The following is an 8,667-nucleotide window of genomic DNA, read 5'->3' on the forward strand; positions in this document are numbered from 1 at the left end:
AGGAGTAATTAGAAATAAAGGCGGAAATACTCTTTATTAAAAGCATTTTTGGGAGAGGGAACTTGTTAAAGTTTATTTAGGTTATGTTTCTTTAGGCTTCAGTTGTGTCAAATGTTATTAAAATGTATTTAAAGATTGTTTTGCTTGCTTAATGTCCCTTAAAACTTTTACATTTAAAGTTCTGTATAATCTTTGATAATAAAGATATCGAGATTTTTTTTATTACGAAAACATTGAGGAAATATAAAGCTATCTCGCAATATCAATAGGATGTAGCGCTTGTTTCTAATAAATTCCACAGGATGCTGCAAAAATAAGATGAAAAACACATCTTTATTTTTACACCACGCATGCGAGTAAAACGTTGGCATTTCTTAGAAAACATTAATACAGTAATTTCTTAGAAATACACCTATAATGTAAAAAAAATCAACGAAATTCAATTAACCGTTCAGAAGAAAAAAGCTTCAAACTTATGGTAGGACATTTAGGGGGCTAGGTTAATTTTGGAGAGTAGAATAATACTCAGCAAGAGAAAAAAAATGTTGGTTTTATTTTCGTATTTGTGTAAAAATATTTTTCTACAATCGCTTAACTCTGCAGAAGACGCGTGACAAGAATGGGCGCGTTGGGCTTGAGAGACCCAGCCAAATAATGTACCATTTTTCGGAATCAGTGTTTCCGGACGTTTCAATTTCCACTTCGGAAATCGTTCTCAAAATACGAACATTAATAAATTAAACAAATTTTGTTTTTTACTTGGTGAAAAATTTTTCTATTAATATAATTTTATCTGACTTATTTATATTAACAGTTTAGACACATATTATACATTTTAAAGCAGACGACTTTAAAATGATATTGCTAATATTGCTGACTTCCGTTCCTAAGACGACTTTATTGTAAGATAGTTCATTCGATTACATGAAATCAACTTTAACTTGAGAATATCCATTAGAAAAAATCATAGCATGTAATTCATCTTTAAAAAGACAACTGCATGCCATGATGGCAGTAAAATTCTCCTATTAGTGATTCCATAGTAAATCATGAGGAAAAAAACAGGAAAAAACCTCATAATACTATTCCGACATGGTAAGTATTTGGTCTTTTTTATCTTTTTAATTTCATACGGACCTTCCCATTGTCTTTGCAGTTTAGGAGACAAGCCTCGACGACGTTGTGGATTATAAAGCCAAACAAGATCACCTACTTCATAGCTTTCATTTTTGTATCGAGAATCATATTGATCGTTCATTCTGTCACTGGCTAACTGGATATGTTGTCGAGCAAGTTCATGAATGTTGTTCATTCTTAACTTCAGGCGGTCAACATAATCTTCGCTTGCAACATGTTTCTCGGAAGGTCTACAGCCAAACTCTATGTCGCAGGACAAACGAACTTTACGACCTAACATCAGGCAGGTTGGAGTCTGGCCTTTAGTTTCATTCACGGCCGAGCGGTAGGCCATTAGGAATAAATTAACGTGCTGGTCCCAATCTCGTTGATGTTCTGATACAACTTTGGACAGGTGTTTATATATCGTTCGGTTCATCCTCTCGACCGTTCCATCTAGTTGAGGATGCAAGGGTGTCGTTCTGGTCTTATTGACACCAATCAATTTACAAACGTTTTGGAAAAGGGTTGACTCGAAGTTTCATCCTTGGTCGGAGTGGATCTCCAAGGGAACACCAAATCGGCTAAAGAATTATTTAACAAGTATCTCTGCAACGCTAGCAGCTTCTTGATTTGGTATCGCATAGGCCTCAGTCCATTTAGTAAAATAATCCATGGGTGCCAGGATATATTTATTTCCATCATTCGTCACTGGAAGTGGACCTGCAATGTCGATTGCTACTCTTTCTATAGGACTACCAATATTGTACTGTTTCATGGATGCCCTCTTTTTACCAACTGGACCATTACTGGTTGCACACAGTTCACATTTCCGGCACCATCTTCTTACGTCATCTTTACAGTTCACCCAATAGAACCGTTCTCGAACCTTTTGCAGAGTCTTCATAATACCAAAGTGTCCACCTGATGCACCGTCATGCAACTGACGCAATACTTCTGACACTTTACTTTTAGGTACAATCAACTGAAGCTTAGATTCTGTACCATCGTCGTTCTCAAAGGTTCTATACAGAAAATTATCTTTTAGCACTAGGCAATTCCATTGGCTCCAGTAACACTTGACTTCTGGACTACATGCACTAATGCATTGGCAATAAGGTCTTTCACTTCGACGCATCCAGTCCAATACTCTTTTTATACATGGATCATCTGCTTGAGCGTCTAGTAACTGTTGAGGCTGCCATTGATCATTAATGAGGGGGTTCGTCTCACGGGGCAAAGTCGTTCTTCTAATTTAAGACAGTGATTACAATTTGCATTGTATGGCCGTCTTAGCTGAGCATCAGCATTTGAATGACTTTTTCCAGTCCAGTGTTCGATCTGTTCTAGCTTTCTGACTGTTGTATTATTTTCTTGTAATTTACGGCAAATAAGACCTACGTCGCCACCATTCCAACATCTGGTTTCGCGTCTCTTAGGCATCGTGTTACGGACTACTTTTCGTACCATTTCTTCCAGACGTTCATAGTTTGATTCGTCGCCTTCTTCAATGGTTCTTACTCGATGGGTCTCTGTTTGACTAGCTGTTTCATGTTCCAAAGCAATAGCGAGCGCTTCATCTAGAACTTTCGGTCTTGCTAGTCGTAAAGCCTTCTGTAATTCATTGTCATTTAACCCATTGACGAAGATATCTACAGCAATTTCTTCCAAAATGTTGTCTGGTGCCTCTGGATAAGCTAACCGCACTCTACGAGCAACATCTGCTTCAAAGTCTTACAAATTTTCACTTGCTCATTGAATTCTATTTCTTAGTTGTGCTTTGTAGACTTGTTGTAGATAGGCATCTCCGTAACGTTTGTCTAGTCGAGTGAACAAGGTTTTGTAACATTTTTCTTGGCCCTTAGGAATCGATCTTAGGATATCCTCAGCATCACCTCGTAAAGCAGCAGTCAAGGAAACAACCTTTTCTTGTTCTGTCCAATGATTGGCTGTCGCAATAGCTTCAAATTATCTATGGTATATGGACCAAGAAGACTTTCCATCAAATGGTGGCAATTTGAATCTCATATGATGTGTCGTTTTGTCTCTAGGTGATTCTTCTTTCATTACCGGATCTAAAACTACTGCATTAACTGGTGGTAACACTTTCGTCTTAGTTATCATGGTCTCTAATCGTTTGATCTTCTCTTCTACGTCTTCTATCTTGTCGTTTACATTTGTCTGTATCTTATCGAATGTTCTAGACACTTCTTCAAATTTTTCATTGTTCTGACTACATACTTCGTCGAATCTTCTAGAAATATTTTCGAATTTCTCGTCGTTTTGTCTAGCTGCTTCTTTAATAATTTGAATCTTTTGAAAACATTCTCGAATTTAACATCATTTTTTCTAGAAGTTTCTTCAATCTTCGTTAAAACTGGTTCTTCTGCTGATTGAAAATGGAATGTCTCTGGGTCATCTCCATTCTTGTTGAGAACATTGTTCAGTCGTTCTTGGACGATCTTCTTGGACCAGCTGCAATCTTCATCGCGTTCTTCTAGTTGCTCACGCAACTGTTTTACTGAAAGTTATACTAGCAGCATCTTTAGTCAGGCACACACGTACTTTTTAAATGTTCTCTTTTTTTACAAAGATCACTACCGAACTACGCGGATGTTCCCGATGGACAATACTTTTCAAAAGTTCAAAAGTCTTTTTCAAAAGTCACTGCTGAATTTATTTTTAAATCCCACTTCTAACACCACTGTAGCGTATTTAAATAAAACGAGCGGTTCTAATTTATGTAAATATATTTATTTATAAGTTTACAGTATGATAGTATCTTAACAACTAACTTTAACTCATAGAAGGGCTGCTTATATATACAAATTATTATGTACTAGAATAATCTGGAATAGTCCACCTCTATTTCGCTGGTTTGACGGGTCGATCTCTCCCGCGGTCGATACATCCGGAAGTTTCGAGAAGTTCCATCATCGTTCTCGAGATGCAACCGTTATATGGGCTACGCCGAGTGCATGTTCGTAACATTATGTCATTAGGGGAGAAACAATAAGTAAAACTAAAAATCAACAAATAAAGAATATACAACACAGCTATAAGACATAATCTAGAAACTATATCAGAAATATGAAAAACCAAATATATGACAAATATTTAAAAAATCTATTAAACTAGCATTCCTGATTTTCGAGTGTTTTCGGATTGATGATGTTATCGAGTTATTGTACAAGAGACTAATTCCGCAAAATTTATTTAGAACAATCAAATATGTTTATAGAGAAAACACAACTAAAGCGCCAGTAAACTGTGAATTTACAAAACCCATTAACGTATATATATATATATATATATATATATATATATATATATATATATATATATATATATATATATATAATATATATATATTCATTAAGCCCATTATTATCTAATATCATTATAGATAAATTAATAACGGAAACCGCGCAAGGAAAAAGATATAAAATGAAAAATGTAAATGCGAAAATTATACTGATAATGCTATCCTGGTAACAGAGAGTCGGAGAATGAAGACGATATTCAATGGTTCTTGAGTCATGCTGAAAAAAAGGAAAAGTTTGAATATGACAATAGCAATTAAAAAACAAAATATATTACCACTTCTAAAGAACGGATACGATGTAAATTCGAAGCTGACGAGAGAGTACCTAATAGAATAAACAATGAATTTAAATGATCTGAGGAAAGAGATATCAAGTTCAAACAACACGTACAATTAAGAGGATAAGCCCAAAATCTTGCTCCAATGCTAATTAAATGAATTATTTTTTTTCGAATCCTGAGCAAACTAATAAGTATTTTTGAAAAATTTAAATACTGAATGAAAGATTACATTATTACCGAGGACCGAAAGTCCCTGAAAACTTCTGTAATGTTTATTTTAATAAGTTACAGGGATGAAAAAAAAAGGAAAAGTTTATTGTGATTTTTAATTTCAAATATTTCATCCAAAAGAAACTTTTTGTTTATTCTAAGGGACTTTCGGCCCTCGGTAATAATGTAATCTTTCATTCTGCGTTTAAATGTTTTAAAAGTGTTTATTAGTTTTCTCAGGATTCGAAAAAAATTAATGCACTTAAATATCATTGGGCTAAGATTTTGCACCTACCCCCTTAAGCAAGAAGCCAAGCTACAAGATCCAATAAACTAAAATAGTCGTCTGCCTCAACGATATTGTGGAAAATGAAACATCTTAATCATGATTAGGCGAATGAAACCATAGGTTTCGCAGTCAATATCCCAAGCACACACACACAAAAACATCTTAATATCGATATAAAAATTAAAGTATACAAAACAACAATAATTATAACGTACACTACAGAAACGGCCTGACATAAGTTGATCAAATAAATAATGCCAGTCACAGAAATGAAAATAATAAGAGGAATAACCGGCAAAAATGTATGTTTATTTATCTTCTACAATTCATTTTATTTAAGTGTTATTTATAAGCTCTCAAGTTTAACCGGCTTAGAATGCGTATTTTTTGAAAAAATCATGTTTAAATTTTTTTAATTATCTAAAAATTTGCATTTTTCCAGAATAAATCTAAAACTGTAGAAGATACGTGAAAACTGGTTATACAAAAAATGTATCTTTTTCCTAACAACAATTTTCATCATTATAACTGGTTCGAAAATCCGTTGTGGATCTTGGCCTGCTCACAAAGAAGTCGCCACTCCTGTCGATTCCTAGCAACTTCCGTCTATCTTCTTATCCTTAGAATCTGTATGTCTTCTTTCACATCAATCCATCTCCTTCGTGGTCATCCTCTGCTTCTTGTGCCCTTTGGTTTTGAAAATGTTAATCTCTTCGTGTATTCGTGATCTGACATCCTAGCAATGTATCCAGCCCATCTAAGTCTCTACACTTTAACGAATTTCAAAATATCTGGATCGGTGTATAACTGATATAGTTCAAAGTTGTATCTTCGACGCCATAGCCCCATTTTCATTTAAGGTCCCAAAAATCTTTCTAAGAATTTTTCTCTCAAAAATACCAAGATTCTTTCATCATTTTGAGATAAGGTCCACGTTTTAGCTCTATATCAAAACCGATCTCATTAAGGTCTTGTATACGTTGAGCTTTACCTACTATACGTTTTATATTTTTATGTTTTAAATATTTCTGGAAACCGTGAACAGTTCTGTTTGCTATTGCTATGCGTCTTTTTATTTCGTCGCTTGTCGTTTTTGTTGCGTTTACTAGCGACACAAGATATGTGAATTCTTTGACTTGCTCAAAGGTGTGGTGGTTAATTTGAATTTTCTGTTGGATATTTTGGGGATTTTTAGAAACCAACATATATTTGGTTTTTTCGTCATTTACCACAAGTCTTAATTCACTTGCCGCATCCGCAAGCCTTGTAAAACCCTGTACCAGGTCTCTCATACTTCTAGCCACTATAACTATATCGTCAGTGAATGCGAAAATTTGCGTCGATCTATTAAAAATAGTTCCATTCATTCTAATATTTAATTGTCTGATTGCCTTCTCCAAGGCAATATTAAAGAGAAGACACGCCAGCGCGTCCCTCTGCCTTAGACCATTATTAATGTCAAAGAACGTAGAGTTTTCTCCTTCAATTCTAACGCATGAGCTTACGTTTTGCATTGTTAGTTGGGTCAACTTAACTAACTTAGGTGGGATCCCAAAGCCTATCATTGCATTATATAATGCAGTTCTTTTCACACTGTCATAGGCTGCTTTGAAGTCGACGAAGAGATGGTGGGTATCTATGTTATATTCTAGTGACTTTTCTAGAATCTGCGTATGTGCTTAAATTTGATATGTAGTTGACTTTCCAGCAGTTAATCCGCATTGATATTGGCCAACAATATCCTTTGTAAAATGTTTAAGTCTTTCAAACAATACATTGCCGAAGATTTTATACGCAGATGCTATCAGAGCAATGCCTCTATAGTTCTTACACTCCAGTTGATCACCCTTTTTATGCAACGGACATATTATTATTCCCATATTATGCCACTTTTCTGGTACCAATTCATCCTGTCATATAAGTACTATTAGTTTATGTATTGCTGCAAAAAGTTGATCACTACCTTTTTATACATTGCCGAACAGATTTCATCGATTCATGGGGCTTTATTGTCTTTGTTGTCTTGTTGGGTCTTCACTGTGTAGTTGACGTTGTAGATTTTGTTGATTTTCTATGTTGTAACCTCCTTCAATATAGTTTATATTTAGATGTTCGCTGAAATGTTGCGCCCATCTGTTAGGAACTGAATTTTGATCATGTAGAATTTCACCGTTAGTGTATTTACAAATTTTTAATAGTGGTTTAAATTCTCGACGGCTATTTTTTAAGGACTTGTAGTATTTCCTCGTTTCATTTTTATCGAATAAACTTTTTATCTCATTGAGAGTGTTCTGTTCGTATTCTCTCTTATTACGTCGATGAATACGTTTTTCCTCTCTTCTAAGACCTCTATACCTACTCTTCTTTTTTTCTCCGTGTACAACAACCTGCGTCGATGGTTTTTTGATATGCTGTGTTCTTTCTATTGGTCGCCATTTCGCACTCATGATCAAACCAATGATTTCTTTTTTCTGACTGAAAATTTTGATTGTTTTATTTTTGTTGTAGCTCGAGAGATATAGCCAATTAAAGTTTAAGCGCCTAACGAAGCTGTAATCAGTACTTTGGCCCTTTAATATTTAAAAAGAAAGGGTTTTAAAATATTTTAATGTACCTAATCTTACGGCATTTGCTGTTTAAGTTATACTTAAACTTATTTTTTAATGTCGTATGAGGACCATGTCACCAACGTTGAGGCCCCTACAGCGCATGAGAAAAGAAAAAGAAGTGCTTAATTTAGTAAAACAACGTAAGCTTGAGTACCTCGGGCACGTGATGCGGAACGAAGAAAAATATCGAATTCAACTCGTTATGCAGGGTAAAGTATTTGACAGGAGAGGACCGGGACACCGTCGTATCTCGTGGTTAAAAAACCTCCGACAATGGTTTGGGATGATTTCCGCGGAGTTGTTTCGCAGAGCAGTCAACAACACCATGATAGCCTTGATGATCACCAACATCGGGACCGGATAAGGCATTGAAGAAGTGGAAGATTTATTGGGAAAAACATTCTGATTTAGAAACAGAACATGCTCTGGTCTGGCGACAATTTCCAAAACTGCACTGCAATAGGCGAAGAGGTGGAGTAAGAACACGATGAGAATGACGTGTCGGACAATGAAATAATTTAATATATTGTAACTAATCTTTATTTTTGTAAATATACTTTGCATACCTTCTGTGTAAAGTATTTTCAAGCATAATTTTTTTTAATAAAAAATCATAAAATATACTTTTTTTATTTACACATTTGTCAAAGGGAAGTTTGTTTCGTGAGCATAGGGGTGGTTTTCAAGGGTTGAAAATTTGAATAACAGGAAATTATTTTTTTCTCAAATATAAATGCAAGATTATAGCGTTTGAAATTATCACAATTTTTTTAAAACGTTTTGACGCAAGGTGTTGTTTTTAAGATTTGAAAATAAGTAACCAAAAAAGAATATTTG

Source organism: Diabrotica undecimpunctata, chromosome 6, assembly GCF_040954645.1.
Source record: "Diabrotica undecimpunctata isolate CICGRU chromosome 6, icDiaUnde3, whole genome shotgun sequence".
Classification (NCBI taxonomy): Eukaryota; Metazoa; Arthropoda; class Insecta; order Coleoptera; family Chrysomelidae; genus Diabrotica; species Diabrotica undecimpunctata.